Source organism: Canis lupus, chromosome 6 (genome assembly GCF_011100685.1).
Source record: "Canis lupus familiaris isolate Mischka breed German Shepherd chromosome 6, alternate assembly UU_Cfam_GSD_1.0, whole genome shotgun sequence".
In the NCBI taxonomy this organism is placed as follows: Eukaryota; Metazoa; Chordata; class Mammalia; order Carnivora; family Canidae; genus Canis; species Canis lupus.
Genome location: NC_049227.1, coordinates 1,555,119 through 1,574,312, shown reverse-complemented (window position 1 = coordinate 1,574,312; position 19,194 = coordinate 1,555,119). Strand labels below are relative to the sequence as shown.

General features: G+C 35.6%; 1 protein-coding gene across 5 annotated transcripts in view; it reads right to left on the bottom strand.

The window, feature by feature from the left end:
* CALN1 (calneuron 1) overlaps positions 1-19,194 on the bottom strand; it is a 529,066-nt gene that overhangs the window by 420,110 nt on the left and 89,762 nt on the right. The window lies entirely within an intron of this gene.

Here is a 19,194-nt window from a genome sequence, read left to right as displayed (position 1 = left end):
AAAAAGGGGGGGGGAGAAAACCACAGGCCCAGGCCCAAAATGGTGTCATCTAGACGGAATTGCCAAACTCGGGCTTCATTCCCCAATCTAAGTGCAGTTTCATCCTCCTTCGGAAATTTAATGTTAACAGGTTGGCCAGGAATTTGTTGATCCGTGCCAATGAGTTCACCACCTGGGCCCTCACTAGCCCCCCAAAGGAAGAGGAGGCCCCCTACGTGCTAAGACCCTAGCCTTTCTGCCCTGGAAAGCAGATCTGACTGGCACAATCCTTTTCTTTTGCTAATAACAGTCTTGCCCCTCCCCCCACAAAACCCTTCCACTACATACAACTCCTCATACAGCCTCTCTACTTGCTAGATGGGGTGCAGCCTGATTCATGAATCATTTAATAAAGCCAATTAGATCTTCCAATGTACTGGGTTGAATTTTCACAGCATGCACATGATGGGGTTTCCTGGTAGAGGGTAGGGGTCACCACTTAACCAGACTAGGATACATCTGGCAGGAGGTCTCTGCCCTCCCTGCCTGTGTGGACTTGGGCCAGTTGTGTGATCTCTCTAAATCTCACTTTCCTCATCTGTAAAATGGGGATGATTACGGTATCTCCTCAATCAGGTTGTTGTAAAGATTAAATGTGATCTTGTGAAAAAGCAGTCCCTTAGAGAGGAGTCACACAAATCACTTCTGGGCATCAAAGAGGCTTTCAGCAAAAGTTGGCTGTTTTCATTATCAGTGAGCAGTTAACACAAACCAAAGTTACCTTGGGGAAAAGATCAAGGTTCTTTCTTCTGGAAATACTACTCTCAGCAGACCTCAAAAACTAAAGAAGCCAGGGGCACAGACTTTGGTGAACATTTGCAATGCAGTTTCCTTGGTCTTACCAACAATGACTATTTTAAGGTTAAGAGAGTTGCAGGTTCAAAGGCCTGCAATAATACCCTTGCTCCAACTTCTATATGTGTTTATTAAGAGTCAAAATGTGTTCAGTCTATATTAAGGGTCAAAATTGTGTCTGCCCCTTCCTATTAAAATGCCAAAGAAAATTTTGTACCAATTATCAGAAAGGAAGCTAAAAGCAACATAGAAGAAAATAGGTGGGAGGGACTTCCCTTTATCCAGCATTTGTAGCTGGATTTAGCATAAGTATTCTCTCCAACCCAGAATAATACAGCCCTCTAGGAGAAAGCTAGGGATAGAGGGTAACTTCCTTCTACCACCTACCCCTAGCTTTGAGACTCCAAGTGACAAATAAGACACTTGCGCAATAGCAACCTCACCACCTGGTAATCATTTTCTGACATGGCCAAAGTCATTCCTGCCTCTCCCTTATCCCTGGCCCCTTTTCTTCTTTGCCTTTACTTTCAAGAAACACATATACTTTGCCCAAGACACCCCAGGGTAGAGGGGAAGGAAGGGGTCTGGTGTGTTCCAAACAGAAATGGGCAGGAAAAGAAGAATCATTTGGGTGCGTACATGCTGGAAGGTAAAGCTTTTCATGTATTCCATCAAAATACAGGATTTAGAATGTGTTGGATTTTTTACAACACACATTTTCTACTTTGTGGCTAGAGGTTTTAGAGTGGTTTGTTAGGCAGCAACAGATAAGGAGAACAAACTTTGGTATCTGGAAGCAGGCTGCTGCTGCTGCATAAAAACTGAACACACTGGCTTTCAGATTGAACAATGGGCAAGAGCAGTGCCTTGAAAAACTGTTTTAGCCAAAGCTGCACAGGCCTCAAGGAGACTCTTGGAGAGGACTTGAAGGACACTGAGGGAATTGCTCCTGCAGACTATACGAGAGAGTACCTGAGTCATGTACTCATAGGACAGCGAGCAAAACTGTTGCCTCTCATAATGTGACAAACAAGAAGGTACCTAATGAACTCATGGATCTGACAAGGGAGACTTCCAAGACTTCCCTTTCCATAGAAAGGGCCAAATGAATTTTCCTAGATGCTGATGATAAAAGACAAGCAGAGAGAGATGCATTAAAGAAAAAAACTATTCTTTTGGGGGTTTTTTTCTGTAGAATTTAGAGGAAATAGAAAGAACTAGGACATGCTGGTACATTCTAGTGATCTCCAGGCAAAGGCTAACAAATCCAGGGCAATAAAATGTGGTCTCTGGATAAAGATTAAGTTGAAGATGGGGCAAGAAGATCCTTTGTTAAGACCTCACACATTTTTAAGGGCATGCCTGGAAGAGCTTCTAAGAATCTATAACATGTTCCCTTAGCAGCTTCACCAGGGGTTAATGATAGAGAAGGGCCTATTCTTCAAGAAATATGTAAGATTGGCTTTTGTCCAATGGATAAATTATAATTTGAATCAAAGGAACACTTAGTGATTTAAAGAGAATATATCAGCTTGGGACAAAAAGAGACTGAGACAGTACAAAAGCAAAGGAGACCATCGAGTCCCCAGTCTTCACAAGGTAGTGAACAGGCTATAAACATGCACAGAGGCTGCTGTTTCTTATGGGAGACAAGCTGGATTTCAGTATTGCTATAATCAGTGAACACTACAGGAAACAGCTCTCGTGTCCCCCTTTATTGGATGTGAGGTCTATTACAGGTGTTACGTCTCTGTCTCACCTGTGTATGTTGAGTGTTCAGGGAAGGGCAGAGAAGTTGACAGATCTTCACAGATCTCCAGAGAGCCTCATCCACACCTGAACCTATTCTAGATAAACAAATCCAGGACCTCAGGCCTGAGCCTGGGGCCACAAGGAGGTGAATTTCTCTGAAGCTTTTAGATGTTTCTGTGTATTTTTCATGTTGGAATAATGTAAATAATTTTTTACTATGATGAATTAATTATGACCACAAACGCTTTAATATTCCTCTTCAAGAGCTGAGATCTACGTCTCCCTGCCCTTGAATCTGAACAGGATCTATTAATTCTTTAATAGAATATGGAAATTATTTTGTGTTGGTTTCCAAGCCTAAGACTTAAGAAACTAAAAGCTTCCATTTCCTGTCCCTTGGAACACCTTCCTGAAGCCCAGAATCACTCTATACAGAGTTCAGGTACCATGTTGTGAGGCAGCCCAAGCTTTCTTGTGTGGAAAGGCTACAAGAAAGGATGGTGGGAGGGAGAGATAGAGGAAGGACGGAAAGAAGGAATGAAGGAAGTCAGGCAGGAAATAAGGAAGGAAGGAAGATCTGGACAATCTCCAGATATTCAGGCCCCTGCTGTAACATTCTTCTCAGCTGAGGCCCAAGATATTGTAGGGCAGGGACAAGCCATCCTCACTCTACCCTGTCTGAATTCCTGACCCACAGACTAGAAGAGGTAATAATAAATTGGTGTTTTAAGCCACTTTTGGGGAGTAATTTGTTATTGGCAACAGATAACCAGAATATTTTGCTACCTCGAAAAGAGTCCAGGCTATATCATAAAGTGAGAAAAGCAAATTGCAATAAAACATATATGATACAATTTTTGAAAAAGAAAACTTTGTATGTGGTACCCATATATATATATATATATATATATATATATATATACAATATATCTGCACAGAATATAATTGTAATAACATCTGTTATCTGACTAACTGTAAAGAATCACTATTGGAGGGCCTTCTACTTATTAGTTTATCTAGAAGTAGAGCATATATGAATGCCCTACAACACATATATTTTTTAATATTGGCTTAATTTTGTTAAATGAGAAAAATATGTCCTACATTTATTTTATTTCAAAGTAATAAATATGTAGAATATACCTACAAAAAGAATAACACATTCTGCTCCTAAAACAACCAAAACAGTACATTTACTCTATTATAGGATTATTAATGAAATGAGATTATGTTGACACATATGCTGATAATTCTTTTAATACCTAGAATAAAGCCAAATTCAAATTATCAACAAAGGAAAAAAATCCTCAAGACTAGCTTCAGGAGTAACACTAGACCACAGAACAAAAATGAACCAAGAAACACAGAAGGTAAAATGTTATCATTGGGTTTATTCATTCAGTTAGGTTACATATGAAAGTAAGAGAAAAAATATTTTCCCAATGAAACAAATGAGGAAAAGAAAAAGCTTTTTACTGTTTCTGAAAAAAATATTTCAAAGACTTGTATCAAGAATTTTTTTTTTTTTTTTAAAGAATGGAATCAAAACTAAGAACTCAAGAGAGGAATCAAGAACCCAGAAGGAAGGCAGAGGCATTCTTGTGAACCTGACAGTCTCTGCTACCTTTACTTTTAAAACATCAACTGATTTCCAAGTAGCACTGGGCCAAAAGGCCAAAAAGGAAAGTTACATTGCAAGGATTTTTGAGATTTTTGAGAGTATCCCAGGCATGGAGAGAAAATAATTGGGTTTCAGCACTACCGAGATAGCTGGGACCAGAGGGAGCAAAATGCTCAGGAAATGAAACCTCAGAAAAGTGAAAGCAACCTTCAGCTTCACTTTCTCCCCAAAGAAATATGCCTCCTTTGATCCTGTAGGGGTGAAAGGTAAAGAAACAAAACCCAGCAGGAGCTAAGTAGTTTCACAGTGAAGGAGGATATGCAGGAGTCTCACAACACCTGCAGAACAAATATCAGAGTTTACAACCTACTGTGGAGGAAGGGCACTGATAAACACCCAGGGTTTCAGGTGAAGCTCTTGAAAGACTATATGCATGAAGACAAGAGCAAGCCAAAAGCCTTGGGAGAATCAGCTCCCTTTTTCAAATTACCTCAATTACTGGTCAGCAAAAGGTGATCTGCATATGTTCTAACTGCCAGTCAAATGAAAATGCAGGGACAGAACAACATATAGAGACACTATAATATTTCATATATAATATCTGGCATTTAATCAAAAATTGCCAAGGGACACCTGGGTGGCTCAGTAGTTAAGCGTCTGCTTTGGGCTCAGGTCATGATCCCAGAGTCCTGGGATCAAGTCCTGCATCGGGCTCCCCTCAGGGAGCCTGCTTCTCCCTCTGCCTATGTCTCTGCCTTTCTCTATGTGTCTCTCATGAATAAATAAATAAAATCTTAAAAAAAATTGCCAAGCATCCTGGCAGATGACAGGATTAAGAAAATTAAGAAAGAAAAAAAAAGCAGTGAAAAAACAAACAAGGAAAACATAGGCAATCCAGTTATTGGAGATGTATAAAATAAACACTAAAACAAATGAGATAATTTTTTTCAAGAAATTAAATGCTAAGACAAAGTAATTCACAAGGGAAGAACTAGAATGTATTTTAAAAACAGAATTAAATAACAATTCTGGAACCAAACAAAAATATAATAACTTAATAGATGTGCTTAAAGCAGATTCAACAAAAGAGAATAATGAACTGTTAATTAGGTCAGTAGAAAATATCGTACTGAAGAAAAGAATGAAAACAGAGAAAAAAGGGACGCCTGGGTGGCTCAGTGGTTGAGCATCTACTTTTGGCTCAGGTCGTGGTCCCAGGGTCCTGGGATCAAGTCCCGCATTGGGCTCTTGCAGGGAGCCTGCTTCTCCCTCTGCCTATATCTTTGCCTCTTTCTGTGGATCTCTCATGAATAAATCAATAAAATCTTTTAAAAAGAAAGTAGATAAAAGAGCTTGAGAAAGACATAGAATGTGGTAAACACCCAAACATATCAATTGAAATTTGAAAAGGAGAGAAAGAAGGGAATAAATGCAGTATTGGCTGAGAATTTTCCAAAACTGAGAAAGACATTGAGCCACAGATCTAGGAAATCTTAGAAATTCCAAACAGGATATGTTCAAAGAAAGCCACACATAGACAATCATAATTAGACTTCCAAAAACCAAAGACAAAATATTAAGAGAGGCTAGTCTCTCGCAGTCTGGCTTGCTTAGTATAATGCCTCCTAGGTCCATCCATGCTGTCACAAATGACAGGATACCATCCTTTTTATGGCTGCATAATATTCCTTTCTGTGTGTGTGTGTGTGTGTGTGTGTGTGTGTGTGCGTGTCACATCTTCCTTATACATTCACCTAATGATGAACACTTGGGGTTCCTTCTATACCTTGGCTATTGTTAATAATACTACAATAAACATAGGGTTGCATATATCTTTTGGAATTAGTGTTTTCATTTTCTTTGGATAAATACCCAGTAGTGGAAGGGCACCTGGGTGGCTTAGTCAATTAAGTGTTTGCCTTCGGCTCAGGTCATGATCCCAAGGTCCTGGAATTGAGTTCCACATCAGGATCCCTGATCAACAGAGAGTCTGATTTTTCCTCTACCCCCTCTCCCCTGCTTGTAGTCTCTTTCATGCTTTCTCTCTCAAATAAACAAAAATTATTTTTAAAAACAATAAATACTCAGTAGTGAAATTATTGAATTATATGGTATTTCTATTTTTAATTTTTTGAGGAAACTCTACACTGTTTTCCACAGTGGCTGTATCTAAATTAAATAAGTTGGACTGAGAAAGACAAATGCCATATGATTTCACTCATATGTGGAATCAAAAAAAAAAAAAAGAAAGAAAGAAAGAAAGAGAGAAAGAAAGAAGGAAGGAAAGAAGAAAGAAAGAAAGAAGAAAAGAAAGAAAGAAAGAAAGAAAGAAAGAAAGAAAGAAAGAAAGAAAGAAAGAAAGAAAGAAAGAAAGAAAGAAAAGAAGGAAGGGAGACTCAGTAGCTCAATCAGTTAAGTGTCTGACTCTTGATTTCAGTTAAGGTCATAATCTCAGGGTCATGAGATCAAGCCCTGCATCAGGGAGTCAGCTTCTCTCCTCCCTCTCCCTCTCTCTCTCTGCCTCGCCCTCTGCTCTCTTTCTTTCTAAAATAAATCTTTTTAAAAATGAATAAATAAACAAAAAGAAGAATCAGACCTATAAGTATGGAGAACAAACTGCTGGTTGCCATAGGGGACAAGGGAAGATAGGATGGGGAAAATGGTTGAAAGAGAGTGAAAGATACAGGTTTACAGTTTTAGAATGAATAAATCATGAGAAAAAAGACACAGCATAAGGAATATAGTCAATGATGCTGTAATAGTGTTGTATAGTGACAGATGGTAGCTACACTTGTGGTGGGCATAGCATTATGTATAAACTTGTTGAATCACTATATTATCCACCTGAAATTAATGTAACATTGTGTGCCAACTATATTCAAATAAAAAAAAATAAGTCACAGAATAAAAAGTACAGCAAAGGGAATATAGTCAATAACATTGTAATAATGTTGCATGGTGACAGATCATAACTACATTTATGGTGAGCAAAATTGTTGAGTCACTATGCTATACACCTGAAACTAACATGACATTGTATGTTAACTATAATTATAAAAAAAAAGTTAATTATACTTTAATTATTTTTTAAAAGGGGAAAAAAGAAGCCAGTTCCTTTCTCCTGGACACACACATGCACGTGTACTCAACTTTAACAGCCAATGACATTTCATCAGAAATGATAAAAGTTAGTATATCTCATAACTATTGATATAATCTTTGGCATGCTAAAAGAAAATAACCGTACACCTAAAATTCTGAGTGCAGTGAAAATACTCAACAAAAAGAGATGAGGAATTTTTGCTTCTGAGCTAGTAGCAGACTTGCTCCTGTTGTTTTTTTTTTTTTTTTTAAGATTTTATTTATTTATTCATGAGAGACACAGAGAGAGAGGCAGAGACATAGGCAGAGGGAGAAGCAGGATCTCCACAGGAGCCCAATGTGGGACTCGATCCCAGGACGCCAGGATCATGCCCCGAGCCAAAGGCAGATTCTCAATCCATGAGCCACCCAGGCATCCCACTCCTGTTAATTGGAACACTAGACAAAATATATTAATTCACTGTTTTCAATAATGGAACCACAACCAGTGCAGAACTATGATCCATATGAGAAGAGAAACAAATGAGATGAGCCCTACAATTGTCCAGCTTTCTTCCTGGAGGCATTTTTCTGTACCATTGTAAAAGAAAAAGAAACAAAAGCAGAGCACAGTAGTCTCATTGACTTGGGTAGATAAAGATCAGAATTCATGGAGGCTTAGGCAGCTGGAATTTGTCAAGCAGAGAACTGAAGAGAGAAAACTATGCACATAAAAAGCTGAGAAAATCTCCACAGAGATTATTTTGAGTTCCCGGTTAATAACTAAGATTTGCATATATTGGATAAGATTCCATGTGGTCAGGCATAGGTGGAGAGCCATAAGTTGAATAATTCTTAGAGGTAATAAAGAACTGGAAAGCATTCAAGTTTTGATGATCCCAAGTGAAGAAAACATCTGGGATTACAGTAGAGACACTCTGTGGATTGTACCTTAGTAGTTGTAGTAGTTAGACTAAACTAGTCTAAATAAATTAGTATTAAGGTAGAGGCTATTCTATTGTTCTAACAAACCTTAAAAATGATCAAAAGGATCAAGCTAATTCTCAAGCAACTTATCTGCCTAAAAAACAAACTTCAAAAGTCTTAAAGAACTGCAAAATCCAGAGATTCTACAATGTAACATTCAGTGTCCAAAGAAACAGAAGCAAAAATACCAAGAATGATGGAATTAGCAGACCAGGGCTTTTGTATAGTTACTGCAAATATGCTCAAGGATTTAAAGAAAAACATGAACACAATAAAGAAAAGAACAGAAACTATTTTTAACTACTTAATGCAATTCTAGAGCTGAAAATATATTTAATAATAAATAGTCACTGATAGGCTTAACATAAGATTAGATGCTATAGGAAAAAGAAAAATGAACTTAAAAACACAGCAACAGAAGCCAAAGCGCAGGAAAAAAAATGGCTGGGAAAAATAGAGTTCAGTGACTTGTATGACATATCAAGCAGTCTAACATATGTTTGATTTTAATACCTGAAGTGTGTGAGCATGAAAAAGTCAGTAGGGCAGAAAAAATTATCTGAATAAGTAATAGCTAAAATTTTCCATATTTGATAAGAGCTACAAATACACAGACCCCAGTTGCTCAAGTACCCTAAGCAAGATAAAAAAGGAAACTACATCATGTACATCATAATCCATTTACTGAAAACTAGTAGCAAAGAGAAAATTTTAAAGTAACCAGAGGAAAGAGACATATTATATCAAGAGAACAAAGATAAGAATCGACTAACTTCTTTTCAGAAATAATGCAAGCCAGAGGACAATGGGAAAAAAAGTACCTTGAATATACTAGAAGCAGCAACAACAACATTCTTCAACTATGAAGGTAAAATAAAGTTGTTTAGGTAAACAAAAAGTAAAATAATTTATAGCTATCAAGCTGATGTAAAATGATAGCAGATCAAAACTTAGGAGAGAAGAAAGCTAGAAATGGATAAATATGTGAGTAAATACAAGCAATTTTTCCTGTTTTTTTTTTAAGTTTCTTTAAAAGGTAGCTGTCTGATTAAAGAAAATAATAATACCAATGTATTATGGAACTTATATGTATAAAGTAAAGTATATATGACCCAAAAAAGCACAAAAGATGGAAGGAGGGAATAAAAGTATACTGTTAAAAGGTACTGACATTATCCATGAAATAGTATAATATTATTCTATATATCATAGAAATATTAATCATAAGAAGGCTGAAACAGCTATATTAACAAGAAATACTGCCAGAGATAAATAGGGTTAATTCATAATGGTAAAGGATCAATTCATTAAGGAAATACAACAATCCAAATGTAACTATAACAAACTTTAAAAATACATGATGTACAATATATGAAGAAAACAAATCCACAAACAGTAGAAGATTTTAACACACCTCCTTCAGTAATGAATAAAACATGTAAAGATATACTTGTCAAACACTAGCAAATAACTTGACCAAATTAAATTTATAGAGCACTGCATTAACCACTGCAGGATACAGTCTTTTCAAGCACACATGGAATGTTCATAAAGGATAGAGTATATGTTAGGCCATAGAAAAATTCTCAGAAAATTTAAAAGTACTGAGTTAAAACAGAAAACATTCTCAGACTACAATGGAAATAAGTTGGAAATCAATAACAATAATACACCTAGAAAATTCTCAAGTATTTTATGAGTAAAATACAGTTTTACATATTGTATAATTCACAAAGTAAGTTTAAAATATTTTGAATCAAATGTAATGAAAACACAATGTGTTAAAATTTGTTCTAGAACTGCAGCTAGAACAGTGCTTAGAGGAAAAAAAAATTTTTTTTTTTAAGATTTTATTTATTTATTCATGATAGTCACAGAGAGAGAGAGAGGCAGAGACATAGGCAGAGGGAGAAGCAGGCTCCATGCAGGGAGCCCGATGTGGGATTCGATCCGGGGTCTCCAGGATCGTGTCCTGGGCCAAAGGCAGGCACCAAACCGCTGCGCCACCCAGGGATCCCTAGAGGAAAATTTTTAACTTAAAATGCATTTTCAGAAAAAGAGAAAGGGTTTAAAACCAACTTGTTTTTAAAGATTTTGTTTATTTATTTGACAGAGAATTAGAGATCACAAGCAGAGGGAGCAGTAGAGGGAGAGGGAGAAGCTTCCTGCAGAGCAGGAAGCCCAACAAGAGGCTTAATCCCAGGACCCTTGTACTAGTATCATGACCTGAGCTGAAGGCAGATGCTAAACCAACTAAGCCACTCAAGTGCCCCAAAAACCAACTTTCTAAAATTCTACTTTAAGAAGCTATAAAAAGAACATCAAATTAAATCCAAATAAAATAGAAGGAAATAATAAAGAGCAGAAATTAATGAAATAGAAACTGGACAAACAATAGAGAAAAATAAATGAAAATGTCAGTAAAATTGATGAGTCCCTAAGTAAGACTTAAAAGTATGGAGAAAATACAAATTACCAAATCAGACATGATGAAGGGACTTTACCATAGATCCTAAAGACAGAATAACAAAGGACTATTATAAATAAGTTTATTCCAAAATAGTTGACAACTAAATAAAATAGAATTCTTTGAAAAACCACAAATTAACAAAACAGATCCAAGAAGAGATAGAAAAACTGAATAGTACTATATCTTTTAAAGAAATTTAATTCATAATTAATAACCTAATTCCAAAAACAAAACCAAATTCCTTTATGCCCAGAAAACTCTCTGATAAATCCTAACAAACATTTAATGAAGAATGAACATCAATCTTATAAAAATCTCTCATAAAATAAAGGATGATACATCTCAAGTCATTTTATGAAGCCAGGGTTATACTCTTAACAAAATCAGATAAAGATATTACAAGAAAATAAAATGGATATAAATTCAAAACCCTTAGTAGTATATTACCAAACTAAACTCAGCAATGTGTAAAAAGACTAATACATCTTGACCAAGTGGAGTTTTTCCCAGGCATATAAAATTGGTTTAAATGTTTAAAAATTAATCAGTGTGATTTATCTCATTCAGAGAAGAAAATTTTATTATCATCCTAATGCATACATAAAAAGTACTTGACAAAACTCAACACCCATTCATGATGAAAACTCTCATATGAGTAGGAATAGAAGGGAACTTCCTCAACTTAATAAAGGACATCCAAAATAAAATAATAAAATAAATAAAATAAAATAAAATAAAATAAAATATAAAATAAGTATAGCTACCATCCTCCCTAAGGTCAAAGATTGATTGATGTCCCTGTAAAACCAGGAACAAGACATCTCTTGAACATTTGTTAGAGGCTCCAGCCAGTGAAATAAGTTAAGTAAAAGAAATAAAATGCACACAGATTGATAAGAAAAGAGCAAAACCTTTTATTCAAAATCAACATGAGCATATATGTAGAAAATCTTAAGTAATCTATTAAAAAAGTTATCAGAACTAGTAAGTGATTTTAGCAAGATCACAGAATACAAGATCAAAACCACAAAGAAGCAATTGGAGAATGAAATTTAAAAATAATGCCATTCACAATAGTATCAAAAACATGAAGTATTAGAGATAAGTTTAACAGAATAAGTGGAAGATCTGTATACTAAAAACTACAAAACACTAACAAGAGAAATTAAATATAAAAAATAAATGGAGCACTCTAACATGTACCTGAACTGGAGTTTTGATATTTTTAAGATGTTGATTCTCCTGAAATTGATCTATAAGTTTAACATAACCCAAACAAAAGTGCTAAAAATATTTTTCTGCAAAATTTGATAAGCGATTTCTAAAATTTATATAAAAAATGCAAAGAACAGATAATAGCCAAAACAATATTTAAAAGGAAGAAGGTAGAAGAGGACTACTTGATTTCAAGACTTAGTATAAAGCTAATCAAGAGAGTGTGGTTTTGGCAAAAAAAATAGACATATAAATCCAAGGAACATAATAGATCAGGAATAGACCTACACGTATGTAATCAATTGATTTTTAACAAAAGTGCCAAGTTAATTGCAATAGTGGAAATGACAGTCTTTTCATCAGATCATGCTAGGCAATTGGTTTTTCATGTGGAAATGAATGAACTTTGGTACTTACTTTATCCTATGCACAGAAATTAACTCAAAATAGATCATAGACTTAAATGTAAAAGCTAAAGTCACCAAAATTTCATAAGAAAATATAGGGAAAAAAATCTTTGCAACCTTTGGTAAGTAGAAATTTCTTATATAGGACACAAAAAGCACAAACGATAAAAGGAAAATATTATAATTTTACGTCATCAAAATTAAAATCTTGTACTTAAAAAAAATAAAATAAAATAAAATAAGATAAAATCTTGTACTCATTACAAGACACTTTTGAAAAAGATGAAGACAAGTCACAGAGAAAAATATATAAAATATATATAAATATAAAAATTATATACATATATATAATGCCATACGTATCTAGCCAAGAACTTATCAAGAATATATCAAGAAATCTTGCAACTCAATAAAATGAAACATACAACTTAATTTTTTATATGGACAAATGATTAGAATAGCAAGATATATGAATGGTCAATAGCACATGAAAAAATTCTCAACATCATTAGTTATCAGAAATGCACATTAAAATGCCAATGGAGGGACACCTGGGTGACTCAGTGGTTGAGCACCTGACCTCAGCTCAGGGCATGATCCTGGGGTCCTGGGATCGAGTTGTGCATTGGCCTTCCTTCATGGAGCCTGTTTCTCCCTCTGCCTATGTCTCTGCTTTTCTCTCTGTGTCTCTCATGAATGAATAAATAAAATCTTTTTTAAAAAATTAAATAAATAAAACCACAATGGAATACTGTCACACAAGTGAAATGGATAAAATTAAAACACTTGACAATACTAAGTGTTGACAAAAATGTACAGCAATTAGAACTCTCATACAATGCTACTGGGAATGCAAATAGTTCAATAATTTTGAAAAATTACTTAGCATTTTCTTATAAAGTGAAACACACAATGACCTATGATTCAGCAATTTCAGTTCTGGGTATTTCTCTTAGAAAAATTAAGTCCACAACATGACTTTTACATGAATGTTTATAGCATCTTTCTTTACAACATTAAAAACCAGAAACAATCCAAATATTAATCAATAGGTAACTAGATGAACAAATTACGGAATATCCATACAATGATATTACTCAACAATTAGAGGAACAGACTAGATACCCACAACAACATGACTGAATCTCAAAAACAATATTCTGGGTGAAAGAAGCCATACACAGAAGAGCATGTACAACATTATTTCATTCTTAGGAAATTCTAGGACAGGTAAAACAAATCTATAGTGACAGAAAATAAGCTGGGCTCCAGTCCTTGCATCATAATCAAATGATAAATATACTAATTTAAGATATGTACCAGTGGGTCAAGGATACACGTTGCAAGCTCTAGAGTAAACACTAAAAGAATAATAAGAGAATGTATGATTATTAAGGGGGAATGGACTAATAAAACACAATGAATTCCACCAAAAGGAAAGGAGTTGAAAGGGAACATAGAACAGATGAGATGAATAGAAAGTAAATAGTAAGATTATAGATTGAAATCCAAGTAAATCAGTAGTCACAATCCGGATTACCAGGGTAAATGTATTCTAACCTCAAGAAGACAAAGACTGTTATATACAAATATAAAAATATCCAAGGACATTTTATTTGCAATAAACACACAAGAAATATGAGGACACAGCATTTTTGAACATGAAAGGATGGGGTATGCAAAAAATAACTGAAAGAAACTGGTACAGATATACCAATACCAAACAAAGCAAAGTTTAAAGTAAAGAGGTTTTACTAAAGATAAAGAATGACATTTAATAATGATAAAAGTGTATCCAAAAAATTGGATACACCTAATAATATATGCTCAAAATATATAAAGCAAAATTGATAGAAACATAGCCTAGCCCAATCTGAATGATACAGTAAATAATCAAAGATCTAAAATTGGAACGTAAATCAAAATATAAGAAAAAAGAATCAAAAATATATTATCTAAAATCTATAAAATAAGAAAAAAGTCGGAGCATATTATTTAGTCTGTGTATGTTGAAGCAGATCTGTTCACATATAGTTGCCTCAGGGCAGATGGGAAAGCTGGAAGCATGAAATTACTGCTTCAATCTAAATACACCTGAGCTTTTTTTTTTTTTTTTTTTTTTTTTTTTTTTTTAATTCAGGGAAGTAAGGAAGTACTTCCAGGAAATATGGCTGTGTAAGTAGACATTTTTAGAGCCTCCTCCCTGAAAACTACAAAAATCAGGGAAGGAACTAAAATAAAAAATGAAAACTACGCTGAAACTTGGACAACCTTAACCTTTCCCTACAAGTGCTGAAGGATAGTTGCCAGACTTGGTACAAATAGAACCAAAACCAAATGTGGGGGTGGACCACATTTCCTGAGCTTGGGAACCGGCACAGTGCTATAGGACCAAGGAACCTCCCTAATACAACCTGCACTGCAAGCTAGAGCAGAGATCTGAAGTGTGTGTGGGGTCGAGGAGGAGTAGCTACAGCCCAGCAGCTGGGGAGAAAGGGCCTCATGTGACCCCCACACTGCCCATTTCAATGTGTCCCAGCCTTTTGATTGGGATAGGGAGGGATTATATTAGAAATAAAGCAAATGAAGATCAAAGTAGAAAATCAGAAGTAGACAAAAACATTTGCTGACACCCTCTTACCACCTCAATAAAATTCCAAGGCTTTCTCAACCTTAGCTTGATAACATGATTATCAGGAATGATATTTATGAATGTTCTTAAAGTAATCTCTACACCCAGTGTGAGGCTCAAACTCACAGCCCCAAGATCAAGAGTCGCTCACTTCACCAACTGAGCCAGCCAGGCACCCCGAGATTTGTAAATGTTTTTAAATGCACAAATGAGAATCATGCCAAACCAACTGAATCCAAATTTACAAAAGTGAGGCCCAGACAAGTGTAGTTAAAAATATTTCCATAATGAGATAACATTTTTAGCCCAACCAATAGGTAAAAACTAAAAATATTTGTGTCACCCAATATTGGCAGAAGTGTAGAGATATAAACATATAGTAAGAGAAAGGCTCTTTTCTTGGATTTCTTGTTTCCGCGTGGAGCCATACCAATTAGTGTAACTAACTTTCGGCTTCCTCACCCACTTCTCTAGTTAGTTAATTTGGAAGAATGCAAAGGACTGGCAGCTCAGCCTCCTCTCTTGCACTGTTTGGTCTGGAGTTTGCATGTGTCCATCACCTCCTGTGACTAGCCAGGTGGTAAATTATCTAATTCTGGGTGCAGTATGACAAAGTTGATATTTTGATTCTCATCTGCACAACCTCAGCTTTTTAAAAAATTTTAACTGGAGAGAGAAAAAAAGTGCAATTTACTGATTTTTCTCAATTTGTCAATAGTAGCAAAGTCAATAAAGACAACATGAAATACTGTTCATTGGTACCCACTCAACAAACCTGCCACCATCACGACACGTACTGTCTTCCTTTTTCCCCCCACTGAAAGGCCCTGAGTCCCTTCCTGCCTCTGGCCAGTCCCTCTGCTGTGCTTTGGATCACATTCCTCTCAATGTCCCAGCAACTCTGCACTAGAGCTGATGAATTCTATTTGTAGCTTTTAGTTCAAGAATTGGCATAACCCTCTATCTTGGAAGCCAGACCACACTGGAGTCATTTTTAGCACCTTCCTCCTCCTCGACCATCCCAATCCATCTCAAAGTCCCCTAACATGGTTCAAAATTCCAAAGTACAAAACAATGTTCAGTAAAATATCTCCCTCCCACCTCTGTCTTCCAGATATTCTGCTTTCCTTCCATCCAGCAAGCACTATTACTACTTTCTTATGTGTCTTCCCAGAGATACTGCACAGATGTATACTACTTCTTCATATAAATAGTACCACACTGTATATATTATTTTGCAAGAGGAATGCCAACTAATAATGCAGAAGGAATAATGGAAATTTAAAAGTCACCATTTTACAACCAACAAAGTAAGGACTACTATAAGCAAGAATTGTCAATCTACCCGTTTATGTAAGGCTTACCAGCTAAGAATGGTTTTTATGTTTTTAAATGGTTGGGAGGAAAGAAAAAATATGTGACAGAGACTCTATTCTGCCTGCAAAACTTAATATATATATATATCTGGCCCGTCACAGAAAAAGTTTGCCTATGTCTGCATTAGGTGAAAGATAGTTGAAGAACAGGATATGGAGAAATCTGGCAGGCACCACTCGAACTAATGATCAAACTTTGCACAATGTATAGTGGGGCATACTGGCCCTGTGTGCCTCCTTCTGTGATACACAGGGAAGATGACATCACATATGTAGCATTCATGCCAAAAACGCAAAATCTGATTCCAAATACAAGGAAACATCTGACATAGACTCTGCAAAAATGCCAATGTCATAAAATGTGTAAAAGAGGCTTGAAAATTGTTCTGAGTTGACCCAGCAACTAAATGGAATGTTCGGTTATGACTAGGTCTTGAGTTTAACACAAACAAACTACTATAAAGGACATTATGGCAATTATGGCAATAATTAAGGAAATCTTTAGGGGGAAGTCTGTATTTACTTCAGTATATCAATGCTAAATTTCCTGGTATGATCATTATATTGTGGTCATGTAGAAGAATGTAACTGTTCTTAGGAAATACACGCTAAATATTTAGGAATGAAGTCTGTCATGGTGTCTTCAATTTATTCTCATATAATTTTGAAATGGCTCAGTGGGGAGAGAGAGAGAGAGAAGGAAGAAGGTTTGTAGGTGGTTTTTTATACTATTTTTGAAATTTTTCCATAGGTTTGAAATTTTTTTAATAGAAAATTGAGGAAGAGTAAAAACATGAGACATGTTTCTATAAGCATAGGAAAAAATGAGCTCAATAAGAACCAAACTGGCAACATTAGTTGCCAGTCACCTCTGAGGGGTACAATGAGACAGGATTAGACACAGGATAAATACTGTCACATTCTTCTTAGTTCTGCCTTGTTGGTGCTTGCTATAAGAATAGTATTTTTATCTTTTGTGTTTTAAAAAAGCTTACTTTTTATAATTAAAAAAACTCTCCATAGCCTATTCACATAGAAGTCAGAAATAACCATCAAGTCTCTCCAAATACCCCCAATGCCCCTCACCCCATCCTGGAGTCCCTGGATTTCCTTGCTTGACCAAGGTTTCACAGGAAGCTTCTAGAACCCTGATCCCTAGGTCTGGATGCTAAGTCTCTGGAATATCACTTCCCATAAAATCCATTATTATGTAGAATGAGTGTTAAATTAAAATGATTTCACCCAAATCCAGATGTTAAATTGTATATGTATGGTTTTAAAATTTTTGCCATGATATCATACACTGGAGCAAATGACATCACACTTACATGACAGCATAGTTTACCAAAAGCAGACCAGGTTACCAGGTATCAGACTCAGTTTTCAACTGAGAACAATGAAGAGGATAAGAGAAAGAAGTGGAAAAGCTGAGAGAAAGTAATATTTCTTTATTTTCCAGAGGAAAGATTGAAATCAAAACTGTTCAAGTGGATTAATTGAAAAATATTTTTAAGCATGTAAATTAAATTAGTGGAACTAAATAACCACATAATAAACATTCTAAATCATCAAAGAGAAAATAAGATTTTTAAACTGTGTAACACATTATCTTTCAAAAGACAAATGCACACAAAACTCCTTTTATTTTTTTTTAATTTTTAAAATTTATTTATTATAGTCACACAGAGAGAGAGAGAGAGAGAGAGAGAAGCAGAGACACAGGCAGAGGGAGAAGCAGGCTCCATGCACTGGGAGCCCGACGTGGGATTCGATCCCGGGTCTCCAGGATCGCGCCCTGGGCCAAAGGCAGGCGCCAAACCGCTGCGCCACCCAGGGATCCCAAAACTCACCTTTTAAAAGAAGAAAAGTCTGCCTCTCTCATGAATAAATAAATAAAATTATTTAAAAAAAAAATAAATAAAAAAATAAAAGAAGAAAAGTGGTAGACTATGTTTTATATTTAATAGACACAAAAAGTTGAAAGTAATAGAATTGATAGCAGGCATTCATTGGTGGGAATGAGTTAAATGTGTTTAAAGGGCTCTTGAAAACACATGGTAAAAATTAAAATGCACGCATCTTTTCATCTATATTTTTCCTTTTTATAAGAACTCATCTTACATGTGTTTGAACAAGTGCACAAAGATTTTCACAGAGACCAGAAACATTGTGGTAATTTCCAAAAGAAGGAAAAAGAACCTAGGAATGACCCTAATTCCCACTAAAGAGTTTTTGGTTTGTTTGTGTGTTTGTTTTTAGAAAGTAAGCAATGGTGTATTAAGTCCAACAGTTTAAAATAATGAGGTCAAGTTTGGTTTAAACATAATGATATAGAAATAGGCCCAAAATAACTGAAAATAACAAATTGCAAAAGAGTACATTAAATAAAGTGGCATTTGCATAAAAGCGATTTTATTTACATACTGATATGTGCACAGAAAACAACTCTGAAAGAACCCAACGTCAGCAGTGACTATTTCTGGGTTTGGGGATTATGAGTGACTTTTGTTTTCTATATAAACATTTTCTGCATTGTTAAATTATTATGTGTGTGTTGTATAAGTAATTTGTCTCATTTTTGCCCTTGGTTTTCAGCCCAGAGCTTCTAAGAGACACTCCCTCAAGTGATAGACATTTCTTTGCTATTTATGAGCACCTGGATCACACCCAAGGGTATGCCAAGGAGGAGACTGGTAGGGAGACCCAAGAGAGCTTCAGAATGGGGGCTGGTCACCAGAAAGACCAAATTTGTGATTAGAGTGAAACTTGGAACCAGCCTGACCTTCAGGGAGAGAAAAAAGCTGGAGATGGTCTCATGT